At 38.2% G+C, this 15868-nt stretch overlaps 1 protein-coding gene across 1 annotated transcript in view; it reads left to right on the plus strand.

Annotated features, from left to right (window-relative positions):
- The window catches only part of LOC122803904 (serine/threonine-protein kinase MRCK beta-like), a 300217-nt gene that overhangs the window by 265031 nt on the left and 19318 nt on the right, over nucleotides 1–15868 (plus strand). The gene's annotated exons all lie outside the window — the stretch shown is intronic.

The raw sequence follows: 15868 nt of genomic DNA on the forward strand, positions 1-15868 counted from the left end.
TCTTTAAACTTATCAGTGTCTTTTCACCCTTCCTACTCACTTTTATATTATTCTGTAAGATCCCATAAGGTGGTATGTAAACATACAAAACAGGAAAAAAGAGCAGAAAAAAGTAAATCTCATGTAATCCACTGATATTCTCCCTTACTGCCTTAGCATTTCTTTACCTTGATACTGATCTGTCATCCTGCTACAGTGGTGCTTAACTAACCTACTTCCTTCACACCTCCATTATACTTTATACTGGCCTCACTCAACCTCTATTGTACTTCTAAATTTCCCATCATCTCACCCTTAATAACATGCTGTTAGAGCTTAGCAGTCATATGCCTTAACATCTCATTTAATTTATCAGTATTATACAATAGTTCATATCTGGTAACCAACAATCAAACACAACTCTGACACTGTGACTAAAACAAAAGCAAAATGCAGTAAGTCCAGCCAGATGTGCATTCTTACATCTGGTAAACACCAAGAATGCCTCAATGCACAGACCACTATAGGCCAGCAAGTCAAAGCCCTATTTCATCACCTTTGTATATAGTACTTCTAATCTCCCTTACAGAATAACTCTAAAATAAAATAAAATATTAAAATAATGTGAAAACAACTCTTAACTTAATTGAGATATGTTTAATAAATACCTTCCTGATGGGCTATCGACTGCCCACAGCATTGCCTATTAAGAACTTTAAAGATGTAAAAAAAGCCATTCCAGTGGCATAGAGAGTTGAAGCCCTGCCTATGACTTAGTTGGCTAGGGTTTGATTAGCAGCTAGGAAAGCTGATTGAGTGGCTGGGAGGATGAGCTGATCCCATGGGTTGTCTCCTGCTGTGATCCCTGACAGACACTCAGGGTATCACTAGTGGATGAGTGGTCTAAATGGGGAATCAAGGTGGGGACATGGCTCAGCTGCTGCGGAGGCTAGGTGAAACTCCACACACCCCCTTTGTACACCCACCATTTAGCCATTGTCATAGGTTCCATGTGGGAGGGAGGGAGAAATGGAGTAGGTCATATACGAAACCTTTGTCTTGAAGATGGGCAGCACAGCCCCCAGAACATCTTTGGTCTCCTCACTGGACCAGGCTACAAATTCAGACATGGGACCAGTGTTGATTGGAGAGCTTTTAAAGCAAAGGATGTAGGGCACAGGAATAGCTGTCAGAGTGACATAAGGCAAGGAAAAAGGTGCAAAAAATATCCATAGGCACCCCAGCAATCCGTCTCTTAATACTGTCATATTGCATAGCCTGGAGTTGCACACTTAAATGACAATTATGCCTGTTTAACTCACGGACTATATTATTGCTGCCTGCACTGCAGATGTAAGATAACAGTATACCTTCATTTTGTCATAAGGAAGTTGTACCAAAGTGCGAAGGTACAACCTCCAGATCTGACAAATGTCAACTGCCACTATTGTGAATCCAAATGAGAGAATGCACTTTGGCATTTGCTCATTTGAATTTGGCATTCCAGGTGCAGATCGCACTATAGCGGGGATTGGGAAATGAACCCTTTCCCTTACTGTAGTACAATCTCAAAGTTTGTATATTAAAGTAGCGGGGGATGGGGTGGGGGTGCAGGGGGGCTTGCCCCCTGGCATAACGATGTTTGGAGACATTTGGAAATGTCTCCTGACATTTACTGTTGTGCTGCAGTTCAAAAATGGTTGAATCTGGTTTCCCAGATTAACATTTTCGACATTTTTTTTTTATTTGCAACTTGTTGTGTTTCGGCATTTAAAATTGCACAATAGTGCGATCGTACAAATGCCTTTCTAACAAATGAAGGTATACCGAGATAACACTGTTATCAAAAGCACTTCTCTTTTCAAACAGTTGTGGAAAATCTTAAACACATCTTGGGCATGAAATAAACATACCTTAATACTTTAGCCATGCCCATCTTTAACCATATCCAGTTCTATTATGTTTTAGTTCACTATTTGCACCCATGATATATCTATTTAACTCACAACTTCATATGTGAGGTGGCACTTTCTTTCCATGCTAAGGCAGCTGTAATAAGCCTTCAGCACAAAAAAATCAGTCATGATGTAGCAACCAGTTGCAGGAATGTTTAATTTCTTGCTATTTATAGAAGTCTTTCTTCTTTTGGAGCATAATGTGTTAAAAGTAATTGTATAAAAATATGTTCATGTATTGGCCTTAATAAGGCTTAGCAATTCAAAGTTGTCTTGTCCAAACAAGCATGGAATAACAGCACCCCTTCTTAGTAAAGTCATGCTCTTCATAAATATGAAATACTTCAGTTCTATTAAATAGCTGTTCTTGAAACATTCCTTCTTTTTTACAGGTTGGTGATATCCCTTGTTTTAAACCAGTATTATGCATAATAAACTTTAGAATTACACTGTACCTTTCCAGTAATATTAGTTTAAGTTTAAACATGTAGGTAGCATTTATAAGGTCTTTTGTAAAATTAATTGCAATAAAGCATTGTATGTGGCATTGTTTCAGAGTCTTCACAAATAATTTGTAATTTAATAAACACACTAATGCAAATATATTTTTCATCTATGACTCTGTAACCTATGTAACATGGTGCTTGTTACAATAAAATGCCCTTTCTCATTAAGGGTCCAAAACAATGTTGTATGCAATTCTAAAAATTTTATCAAATATTGACACAAGTCAAAACACAGAATCCAATAATCTCAGTATATACCTTTAAAGTAATTTTCCAGTTATAGTACTGCTTACTCCAGGAGCCCCTGGATTAATTCTTGGGAGTTTGCAATTCAAATAACTGAACTGCTGGCAGTATAACCCTGGCCACCATAATGCTGCCCAACCTTTTCTGAACTACCAAGCAGTAGAATATACTTGGCCACCTAAAGTAATGTTTCATAGCAAAGCCACACCCAGTAATAATATACTAATTGTACACAACATAGCCTTTTCAAGCCTACAGCATTATTATTTAACTTGGGCATAGCAGTAATTAGTTACTGACTGTGAAACTTGTGTCACAGAAACTAACTTTAACATGGTCTTGTGTATAATTTTAATTTAAATCATTAAAGTTTGCAATTAAACACAAGCGTAGCACTCTAAAACCTTTGTCTTACAAAACTAATTTTGACAAAGGTATGAGTAACATTAATTCAATAAACTGATGCAAGGACTTATTCAGTTTTGGAATAAAATTGATTTGCGGCTTTTTGGCTTCCTTCCCTTTATGGTTGGCTTGCATCAGTTTATTGGTTTGTGTGATTGTTTTTGGTTAACATTAATTCAAATCACAGAGAATAAAAGCATTATATAATATAATATAATATAATATAATATGATGTATATCATGGCCATCTCAGAGATCTAGACGCATGTTAAGTCTTCACATCTTTAATGCTCAGTAGTTAACTATCTCATTAAGGGCATAATTGGTGCACAGTTTCCAAATCAGAGACCAATATTATGCATTGACAGAAAGGAAACATTCAAAGTCACACAGCCATAGTATGCCTATTGTGTATTTGTCCAGCTTATAGCCCTCCTTGGTGCAGGAACACATGAATCAATTCCTATGGAGCTACATCACACATTAGAGGTATTAACACATAGCTTCCAGAATACTCCCATCTCTTTACTACACTGCAAAAGCATGACATGGTACTTGGCCATCTTAAGTCATGTTCCCCGTCAATTCCGTCTCCATCATGTTGCCAAGTGACATCTCTCCATATCATCAAATGAGCACATTACAGTTCTCCTACCTTCCCTGTGACTGAACTCCAGCTTCCATTCTTCCTCCATTTCAGCAATGTCCAGATATTCATTGCCTTTGTCTTACATCCGTCACAGATTCTTCATTCACATAATTCCAGCTGTTGTGGCAACCCTTGTAGCACATCTGTCAGCAACAGAACGGCGTCAACAGCAGCATCCCTTTTAGAATGTGCACCTTGAAGTCACTGGAAGTGATAAGTTAAACCATAAAGTACACCATTAAATTATTCTGATGGCAATAAGAAAAAAATAAACGGTGTCCATAGGAGCCCTTGAAAATTTATGATCCACAAACACGTCTTCCATCCAAGGTTATCCTTTTTACCAGGCTGTCAAAGTTATGAGAACACCTGCACCTTCTCATAGCAAGTCACAGACTGAACCCAAATCATTTTTAGTTGACCATATGCTCTGTCAGCCACCAACATCAGCAGTCTGTAGCCTGTTTTAATACCCAGCAATCTCTTAGAGAATCCAGTACATTGTGGCAGCACGGTTTTCACAAACTAAGCAGTCAAAGCCTTAGTCACCTTCCTCAAGTACAAATTTTTCCTCTTGGTTTTGTCAATGTGACCAGTTTGTTTACTATAAACTGTGACAGCCTAACTGCATGAACATTTGCACATCCACTATTCTTTGCTGAAACAGCATCATTGTTTAATCTGTTTTAAGAACTCACCTGGAATATCTCCTGAAGATTCAAGCTGTGTAATATGTTGATTTAGGACAGTACAGTAGTAAATACATGGTGACTAATCTTCTCCACTGAACTCTCTGTGTACATTGATCTGGGTCATTTGAGAGCCAGTTCATTTACTTTAATAACAAATGCTTGAAAAAATCAGTAATTTGGACACCACTGTCATCTGCTGCAAGGCCACTTCCATAATCTTCTGTATTTCCACAACCATATGAGTATTCACCGATTACTTTCTTCACTGAGTTGAGACTTAGCATCTGTGAACTGCCTCTCACATTCAGTCTCATTTTCCCTTTTTTGTAAATCCCTTCCTTCCTGTTTTAGGAAGTAAAGTTGAAAACACACTTTGAATGCTAGTGATACATTTTCACTTGTTTTATTTGTCAGAACTGCTTAAGAAGGCAACCATCTTTGTGAAATACTGTTAAGATCTCTCACAGTGGTTCTTATTTTAATGGCAGAAACTTGCAGCTGTTTAGTAATTTCTGTTTGGCTGCCAGCTTAAAGACTTCTATGTTTGAATCAAAGATGGGAGAGCCAAATATAGTGGACAATCCATGTTTGAAAATATTTAAGAATAGAAGTATTTATTTTCGCATTTATGAAGACTGGATCCTAAGGGCCCTTTATTAGATGTGAACTGCCACTTAAGAATAAATTCATAGAAAACAAAAGCAGGTATTTACAAACAAATAAGTAAATCATTACACTGTTTATAAAAAACACCTACTAATAGATTTTATTTTTCCTTTTGTGACCTGTATTTCTGAAGAACTAATTTTAATTTACAAAGTAGATTTAATACTGTCTAGTAGTAGTCATGTATGTATCTATAGTAAATAGGATGTAAGTATTGGCACTTCAGTGTAAACTCAGTTGTCTGGACTGTGAGCTGGTGCTACTTTATAGAATTTTAGTGTTGCAGCTGAAGTAGTGTAATAGCCATACTTTGGAGATGTGGACTGCACTTGTAGTGTCTCAGCACCATATTTATTGATGTAGAATAACATGATGCCTTTTGAAGTATGTTGTAAAAGGCTGCAGTTCAGTCTGCACTTGACTAGTACATAGAATTGCTTTCAGTAATTGGAAGGCATGTACTGAGAATGCTGTTTACTAGCAATCATTGAATGAGTCTGAATGGCTAGAGATTGAGTTTTTTAGTTCATGAGCATAATGTTTTTAGGATAGAACAAAGAGATGAGAATAATCATGTTAGGGAGATGTGCGTTTTCCAAGGATCACTAATTCTCTTGTCACCATTCCTTTTAGAAATGTGTGTCTCAGGTGATTTGGCAAGCATTTAGTTTTAAGTAAAGTAATAATGTTTCTCTAAGGGAACGAATCTTGAACTAACAGATTTTGTTGGGTACAACTTGCATCTGTTCTGTTCAATCTCATTGCAAGGAAGTGTCTGTGTTCATTCCACTATTGATATCCATTCCCAATTTTAAGTCTTTCTTTCCCAGTGTCCTCATTGTACAGTTGATATAAACATGCTTACAAAATAACAACCTTTCAGCATTCCAGACAACTTTCCATGACTTTTGTCTGTATCTGTTGAAAAGGATAAACATGGAGCTATCCAGACATCTGAGTACGTGAAGGAGTTAACAGTGTTGATGTCAGACCGAGTAGAAGAGGTTATATGATCCACCTTTTGGACTTTGCCAATTACGGCACCTGTTCAGTACCATAGTTTGGTTTTGGAGTAGTTGATGTCAAGATATTTAGTTTTAAAGCAAGAGAAATGCATTACAGATTAGAACTGTATGCTACCAGAAATATGACTTAAACTGTATGTGGTCAAGTCGTCTTCCTAAAGTAAACTTTTGAAGTGGATAATGTAGAAGTAAACAAGATTTCAGAACAGGGTACATGATAGTACACTCATACCTGTCTATGTGGTACCTGTGTAAAAGGAAGAGAGAACAGCATTTTAGCAGTTAGTCAGAATGTTCAGCTGTTTACTCTCTAAACCATTAAAATGGAACTTGAAACTTTATCTTGTATGTGAGTTTGTTTCCTTGAGAAAGAGAGAATGATAATAGAATATGAATGCCTTAGATTAGTCCATAGGAAGTTGACTTGAGTCCTTATTGTACTGTGTGGTATCATTGTTGAAGGGAGTTCAGTGTGATAAAGGTACTATAACCCTTCATAAACCCAAGGTGAATGCCTATAATGCATCCTTTTGAGTCCAAATATGTCTTTAAGTTGGTCAGAAATATCTCTTTGTAGGGATGGTGGGAGAAACAAGATGGATCTTTTTGCAGGTACCAAGTTAGTAGATGTAGGTTTAGAATGGAAGGTAATAATAGTCTTTTTTCTTATATCACTAGAATTCTCAAAAAAAAAAAAAGAGAAAGATCAGAACAGAATGAATGTCTTGCCAGAGAGGATTAGAGCCCTGTGCTACAAATAAGCTTTGCCCTGTAGTCCTGGGTTCAACTTCCACTGTTCTTAGTTGAAAACAGCTTGATTCTGAGCGTGTTTCTTAGCCACTTAGTACTTTTGAGTTGCTTCTGAAGAGGTAGTTTTGCTAGTGGTAGTTAATTTCTTTGCTAGAGGTCATATGCTTCTGTCTGAGGGAAAATCTCTGTACAGTTTTGATAACTTATTTACATTCTTAGCATACCTCACAGTGCCTTCCTTGCCTTGTATATCAGCCATGCTCTTCCCATTTTTAGTATCCCTAAACTCTGATGTAGTGGGAGAGCAGCATGTTTTCAGAATTTTTGAGTGGGGAGAAGGATGTTAAAAAACATTCTGAAGCTATGTGTTACAGTCCTTCTAAGACCATGATATGAGTTCTGTTGTAATGTGTTCCATAACATATTCTGCTTGTTTCTAATAAACTTTGTGAAAGATTCTACCATGCATGGTAGAGTGTGGAAATTATGGTACGCTGATGCTTAATACTGGCGCTAGCATAGTTTATATGGTTATATTTCATGGATAATAACATACCCCTCACATAACCTCTAGAAACTTCCTAACTAACATACCCACTCTTAGTAAAAGGCCATGGACACAATGGGGTTGGATCACACGGCGAGGCTTATAAAGGTCCTGGTGGTTGGTATTTTAGTATATCTATGAACATATAACAAGTGAATAAGCTGAAGAGGGAAAGGTTGGGATTTGAGAGAGAAGACATAAAAGGGAGGGTAGTATTTTGACTGCCTAAGTTAACCAGAGTAGCATAGAAGATACAGTTTAGAGAAGGGATATTATTGTTAGTTACTTTGTAAAACTAGAAGGAAGGAAGCATTGACATTATGAAAGTCTGTGTATGTGTTTTCTTTGAGTTTAAATTTATGCAGAAAGTCAATAGTTGTCAACTTTGATGGTAAAAATTCCCATATTTTAGGAGTGAGGGCTGAGAAGGAATGTTCTGTAGCGTGGAGTCTTTTGAATCTGAGATAAGCTCACAAAGAAAGGGAAGTCATTAAGAATGAGAAGTCTGTAAAGTTATGGAGCTAGTAATAGTAGTGATCCGTGTTGTACGGGCAGCCATATTCATAGGTAGGTACTAGGCTATCAGCCCTAGGGCCTGTACAAACCTAGTCAAAAATTTACCCTGGCTTTCGCCACCCTAGAAAATTATTTTCCTGTGCCCCTGTCAGCAGAGCCAAAGAGGTGATCCCCGGGGTGAATTTCCTATTTCCCATCCAATCATCAAGATTTTTCTTGAAGAGTGCTAATGAGCTTTGTTTGATATAGATTGGTAGTTTGTTCCAGAGTATGGGAAGTCTCTGGGGCAGGAATCTATCCCTCCAGCATGTTCTGTTTATTGTGGTGACAAGGTTTAGGTCCCTAGAGCGTGTAGCTCGGAGGGGATTGGGATTTCTTAAGTGGAGCATGTCCAATAGCTCTGGGTTTGACATAGCTTTGTATGTTAGGCAGAGATCGCCTCTGAGTAGGCAATATGCGATGGAGTAAAGTTGAAGTTTTTTGAGACGGTCTGCATAGGGCATCTGTTTGAGACCAGTAATCCTCTTTGTGGGGTATTTCTGCGGCCTTTCCAGTTGTTGTAGATGTCTTGTGAGGTACATACCAAAAGGGGCGTTGTACTCTGTAATGGGTCTAATGGGTGACGAGTAGAGGAGAACAATGACCTCTTTTTTTCCTGGATGAGAAACCTTTTGTGATGAGGTGTACCACGTAGAAGGATTTCCTGACTACTGTGGCGATGTGATTATCAAAGGAGAGACTACTATCCACCTGTGTCCCAAGGTCTCTTATCACACTTTTGGTGTTAAGTAGACTACCACCTATGAGGTAGCTCATGGGTACAGAGTTTTTACCAAAGGGGATGACAATGCATGTTTTGGCATTGAGCTTGAGGCCATGGCTTTGACACCAGGCTTCTGTCTCAGTGAAGCCCTTTTGTAGGATGGTCCACATCATTAGGAGTTTCAGTTATGGCTCCTAGTTTGCAGTCATCTGCGAACTTTGTCAGCCAAAGACCTTCTGTGTTAGGCTGTACTTCAGAAAAGTAGATAAACAGGAGAGGACCCAGGACTGAACCCTGTGGTACTTCACTTGTCACTGGTCTGAAGTCGGATTTGGAGTCTGTTACTTTTACAGTGTGAGTTCTGTCAGTGAGCCAGTTGGCAACTCATCTTGTGACATAGGGATTTATACCTAGTTTAGTGAGTTTATCTATAATTCCAGAGTGGGGGGTGGTGTCAGAAGCCTTGGCAAAATCTAGATAGGCTGTGTGAACCACCTTACCCTGGTCTACGGCTTTGGTGACTGCTTCAAAGAAGTCAGTCAGGTTTAGGAGACATGATCTGCCTTTTACAAACCCGAACTGGGTGGGGTCCAGAGTTTGGAGATTACCAATGTCTTTGTTTATAAGTTCCATGATGATATGTTCCATGGCCTTGTAGACCAGGCTCGTTAAACTAATGAAGCAGTAGTTCCCGTGTTCGTGGTGGCTCCCCCTTTGTGGAGTGGGATAACCATCGCTGTGTACCATTCAGTGGGCACAAAGCCTAAGGTGTCATGTTGCAGTGGTATTGTCTTAGTAGTGAAAAGTGCTTGTGGAAATATTATTACATGTGATTTGTAGAAAGGAAAGTTTTTTTTTTCTAGTAATAGAGATGTTGAAGTCCATATTCTGCTTGAGAAAGGTGGACTTCTTTGTCTGTGCCATCTAAATAAATTTGTATTAGCAAATAAATTCAAATAAGCAAATAAATTTAAAACAGTAATGCTGAAATCATTGCTAGTTTCTGTGTAGAGGTCATTTAAGTATAGCAACTCTTCACAATGGAGGCTGCTTACTTAAGCAGACAGTTTAGACCATGCAGCAAAAATGCCTTGTATTTCAACTGTCAATACAATTATTTGTGCTATTCACACCCCAGAGTGTGAAAACAGGTATTTAGCTCTATTGTTTTCATATCAGTGTGACAGTTTGTTAATGAAAGAAGTCTCTAATCCTGAGAATTTCAGTGAACTTTTTGAAGCCATCATGGACCCTCTCCAGATTAAAATCTTTATTCCCCTGAGAGAAAGAGCTGGAAATTTGTAGTGCATGGACATAATTCTCCCAGAAACAGTCATTTACAGCAAGACCCTGGATATATATTGTCCTACATTCTCTTCATGCATAATGCAAGGCTTCACGTGTTAATACCACAGTGGATCATCAAGATTGTTTGGTCCCAGACATTAGATTTCCTCAAGACTATAAATAGTCTTTCTCAACTTGCAAAGAAGGAAATTATCTGGTGGACAGACTTTTCAATCTGCCCAAAGAGACTATCCTTTTTTCTTCTGTAGTAGCATTCCAGCTAACAATGTTCACTGGATTATGCATTGGAAGTCCACTTAAGCAGTCTGTCAGGGAAAAGCAAATGGAATCAAAAGGAAGTGCATCTTCAAATCATCCTGAAAGAAATTAATGTAGTGTACAGAATCCTGACAGCTTTTCACCCCCCCCCCCCGGTTACCTTAAAATCAGTGAAGCCAAGACAACACCTTAGTTACATATCACATCATCAAGGAAGGCTAGGGGAGTTTGAAGGTTGGTTTCTGCATTAATTTTCAAACCTCCATAGCACATCTTTCTGGTTACAGAGTGAATAGGGAGATTCCTTCAGCAGGAAAATAATTCTGGTTTGTAAGTGGAGACTGGATCTACAGAATTTTACGATCTTGTTCAGATGTGGAACATATTAGAAATGATTGTGTGTGCTATGTATCTTAACAGTTAACTCTAAGATATTTGTTCTTGCTCACAAAATAATCTGGAAAATAGGTGCTTTATTACTCCCATAGACTCAAAATTTACTTTCTTTCCTCCATTTTATCTAATCCAGAAAATATTTCTGAAGTGAGAAAGGAACATACCCTTTACTAATGGATCATTTCTGGCCACAAGAGACAAGTTCTCTGCATTGACAACTCTAGCTAATATTCATTCATGGTGGTTGCTTTTACGCAAGTGCTTAACTAACCCATCAGCAGGACATAGTTCTACAGCTTAATCTCAAGATACTTTGTCTTGGCTTGGAGGTTAGAATTTTGCTACCCAACAGTGGATATGTTAAGAGGAGGGGCATCTTTGATAACCAGAAGGAATTTGTACATCCAGAAGTAGAAATGGTTTGTGTTTTGGACTGCCACAGAGGGCATATAATTTCCAAGAATCTTGGAATATTTAAACTATCTACTCAAATGTAATTTAGCATATTCCTCTGTCAAAGCGCATGTCTGTGCCATTTCTACATGTATAGCAGCATCTTTTCTGGTACCGTTTGCTTATATAATTGAGTCTTCCTTCTACTTGAGCCAGCCAAAACATTAACCATTAAATACCTGTCTTGAAAAACACTTTTTTCTTATTGCTGTAAACTCTCAATTGCAGGGCTTGTTTTCTAAGCCATTTTACACTGCCTTCAGTAAAGAAAGGGTTTCTCAAAATACTGTTGTGTTCTGTATCCTAGCTTCTTGAAATGGTTTCTCTTAACCAGTCTGTTCACCTCCTGATTTGATCTCCATACCGTCAAAATGAAGGTGGGCATCTTCTGCTTGAGTTTTTCATAGACAACTGAGGTACTATACCAGCAGAGCTTATGTCTTTAGGAGAAACAGAGCACTTGATTGTCTTTTTAAAGAAAGAAAAATACATGTCCATTAGTAAAAAAAGCTTATCAAAGTGGCTGGCCAAGTGTATTGGTCTTTGCTGTAACTAGTGTAGTGAAAATTTGTAAGGCAGTGTTAGAGCATATTGTAATGGAGTTGTAGCAACTTCACCAGCTTTCTTAAGATATATTTCTGTACATAATATTTGGGTAAAAGTTCACATTTCCTAAGCACTACAAGGTGGAAGCACAGTCTATAGATAGAATAGGTTTTGGTACTGTCATGCTACAAGGGTCTTGTAACTGTCCACATCTCAGGGTTAACCAAGTACTACACAGGATTCTACCAAATTATGATTTACTCTTACAGTGACTGTCTGAAGAAAATAGACAGTTGTGTAAGGTACTTCTCACAACTGCATATCTTTGAGATTTCACCATAGTAACAAGGATTTCCCGCCTGACTATGTTGTGACCAGGGACTTCTGTATAGTTAATAATTTTCTTAAAATGTTACAGGTATGTCTCAGCTTTCATATCATTTGTGTGAACAGATATTGGTCTTATCACTAGCTCTTTGCCTGCTGCCAGCACACCTCAGTGCAGGGCTTCCAGACTTGAAGCACAACATGGGATGTATATGAAAGCCTTGTGCCCTTTGTGTCAGCACGTTTGAGGACATGTGAGTTACGTCTGTCCCTGCAGGGAAGAGAGCCACTGCAGAGTGCATCTGGTTCATGGAGAGCAGCAGGTGTGTATATGCATATGTTCTGGTGTATAGTAAGAGTGACTTCTCCTCAAAGATCATCTGCTATGGTAAATGTCAAGAGTGACAACAGCACTATGATGTTTTACAACATAGGTTTGTAGGTTATCACAAGACAGTTAATGGACTAGATAGTGGGTAGCATAGCCACTGTAATTCCTCTACTTGGTACACATTTCCATAGCAGATTGTGTGGCCAGACCTGAGGTGAATTTTTAGTTACCAGTCCATTCATCTTTGCTGTGTGTGAAGATGGTCAGGCAATTAGTTTCCTTAATATGAAGAGGAAGTCTGTTACAGAGGAATATTCTTTGGGAGTGGTATCCATCATGTCAGCGGGTTTTGGTTATGATGCAGTGGAGGTTTAGGTCTGTTGTGTGGGTTTTTTGTGGTGCTAGATGTTTTGCAGACATGTAGGAGAGCTCACAGGACTGGGTTGTTTGAGTCCTTGTTGGCTAGGCAGAGTATGAAAAGGAAAAAGAGGTTACGAGTTTTACGGTGTTCTTCATGGCTTATGGAACTTGGGATTTGGACCTTTTTCTGATGAAACATTGTTTTTCAAGTTGGATCATGCTTTTGGACAGGTGCATACTAAAAGGAGAATTATATTCTATTGTGGGACTAATAAGAAATGGCTAGAGAGAGAGCGAGAAAACATCCTTGCACCTAGAAGATATACCTTTGGTGAACAGCTAGGTTAGATAGAAGGATTCTCTCATGACAGTAGATATTTGGGGTTCAAAGGAGAGTTAATTGTTTAGAAAAGTGTCATGTCTATAATAACCATGTCAGTTTTGATGGGAGTGTCATATGTGGTATGTGCATGGGTGCTCATGTTTTCCAGAAGTAATGATACTACACTTCTTATCATGTAGCTTTAGACCATGGTCCTGGCAGCATTGGTTTGTATGTGTTAGTCTCGCTTGTTTTATGGATATGGGACTCCTTTGGAGCATTGATGATAGCTCTAAATTTAAATGCATTTATTGATTTCATTTTTTTAGAAGAGAATGTGCCCACAATCCTTGACTGGGTTTTCTCCAGCAGGTTACATAAGGTTTTGTATTTATTTTGATTAGTTTGTCTGTAATGCCGAAGTATAGAATGGTATTGAAAGTCGTGGCAATGTTTAGGTAAGCTGTGTGTACTAATACACTGTCATCCCAAAGCCTTAGTGACATTTCCAAGAGTGTCTACTAGTTTAAGTTAACAGCGTCTTACTTTCACAAAACCACACTGGTTTGGGTCCAGGGATTATAGGCTAACAACAACTTTATTGCTCATAAACTATTTTTTTTTAGTTTGAGCATAGTGTTCTTAGCATAGAAACCCCAAAAAATAAACCCCCCAAAAAATAAAGCTGCGTCAGGCTGAAGAAAACACTTTATTCCAAATTCAGAGACAGTAGTAAATTCAAAGCCAATAGTAATCACTTTCGTCTCCTTAACCAGAGACTTCTTCAGACTAAGGCTTTGTCTTGAAAACACACAATTTATATAATTAGTAGGTAATTACCTACTTAAAAAAATCAATTACCTATTATATTTTAAAAATGCAGTATTACATTATATAACTAGCATTTAACAATACTTCATAGTATAAATATAAGCTTCACAAGATATATCAACTATCCTAAATAAATAATCATTCATGAAACATATAAAAATGCATATAAAATTCATATATGAAGCATATAAATAAATCATATAAGATCATATAAAAAAATTGCTGGTTATATAATGTAATACTGCATTTTTTAAATATAATAGGCAATTGATTTTTTAAGTAGGTAATTACCTACTAATTATATAAATTGTGTGTTTTCAAGACAAAGTCTTAGTCTGAAGAAGTCTCCGGTTAAGGAGAAGAAAGTGCTTACTACTGGCTTTGAATTTTCTACTGGCTTTGAATTTGGAATAAAGTGTTTTTCATCCTGAAACAGCTTTATTTTTTGGGGGGTTTGTTCTACGAGTTATTAGTTTGCTGCTATTTTGAGGAAGGTTCTTAGGATAAAACAAAGAGATAAGAATAGTCATGTTAGGAGAAGTCCTTTGTCCATAGACCACTAATTCTCGAGTCAGCATTCCTTTTAGTATGTTTCTTGGATGAATTGGCAAGCATTTAGTTTTAAGTCAAGTAAAGTAATATTTCTCTAAGAGGAACGAGTCATGAACTAACAGATTTTGTGGGGCACAACTTGCACCTGTTCTGTTTAGTCTCATTGCAAGGAAGTGTCTGTGTTCATTCCACAATTGATGTAAGTCTTCCATTCCTCTATGTTATAGATAATGCTGGTAAGGCTTATCAGACCGTATTTGCTAGGATCAGCAGTGGGGCTAACATTTGGCAGAGGGGGGGGGTTAAGCACAGCTGTTCTCCACAACTCAGATATGAAACCAGTTGAGGAGATGAAGCCAAACTCTGAGAAATCCTGTCTGGCTTCCTCGCAGAGCATAACCTTCATAGACATGGAATTGCATGCTTTTCATTACACCTCAAATATCAGTACGAGACTATCGTATGCCTTGTGACCTGTGATGTACCTCCATGGACTATATGAAGAGAGACATGATAGAGCTCTCATACTAAGTGTCCCTGCATACGAGCCTAGCATTGAACAACATTCTACCTTCTCCAAGGATGATGCCTCAGTACTAACAGAAGATAGTTGATTTTAATCATTGGCTTAGTTATAGCTGTCACTCCAAGGAGGGGTATGATATTTTTTGCCTGGAAGAATGTGATACTCAAACCAAGCTCCTTCGCCAGGGATAGTCTGCACCTGTCTCCCATAGGCTTTTGAATATTGATTAAAGCCTTGACCACACTCACAGTGCCAACCTGATAAACGTACTGACATAATTAAACCAGCTCAGAATAACCATAGGTATTACTCCTCATTGCCAGGAGTCCAAACACGAAACTCCACTCCCTGTAAGTTGGCTTCATGCTATAAACACCTATGCAGTTACTGAGACTTGATTTAATGCCACAGAGAGCACCTCAGCAGGACAAGGCTATAATGCCTTCTACACATCTTACACAGGTAAGGTCAAAAGATTGAGTCTCAATTTACATCAAACATAAACCAAACTTAAGGCTGGCCAAACAGTATGACAAACTTGAGCTTCTTCACATGGAACTTACCGTAAGTAAAGTCTCATACCATACCATTGCAAGCTTTAGGCCCCCTTCCATGACTCAGGAAGCCCATATAATGTACTTCACCAAAATGGAAGATGCTCCCCATTCAACCAAACATGATCTTTATGGGTAGCTTTAACTGTCCTTACATTACCTGGGAATCATAGATGACCTCAGACACTGAGGCCCAGCGATACCTGGACTTTAGCACAAACACCCCAAAACAGCTAGTTTGCCACACCCACCAGGGAAGCAAGTATGATTCGCCTGTTTCTCACAACCATGGAGTAATGATGCCCTCCCCCTAGTTTAAAGTCCTCATTGGTCAGGGCAGACCACAAAGATGTCTTCTTTGAAATAAATGTTATGCTTGTGACCTCTGCTAACTCCAAAAACATT

This window comes from Protopterus annectens, chromosome 6.part0, assembly GCF_019279795.1.
Source record: "Protopterus annectens isolate FY-2018-M chromosome 6.part0, PAN1.0, whole genome shotgun sequence".
Classification (NCBI taxonomy): domain Eukaryota; kingdom Metazoa; phylum Chordata; order Ceratodontiformes; family Protopteridae; genus Protopterus; species Protopterus annectens.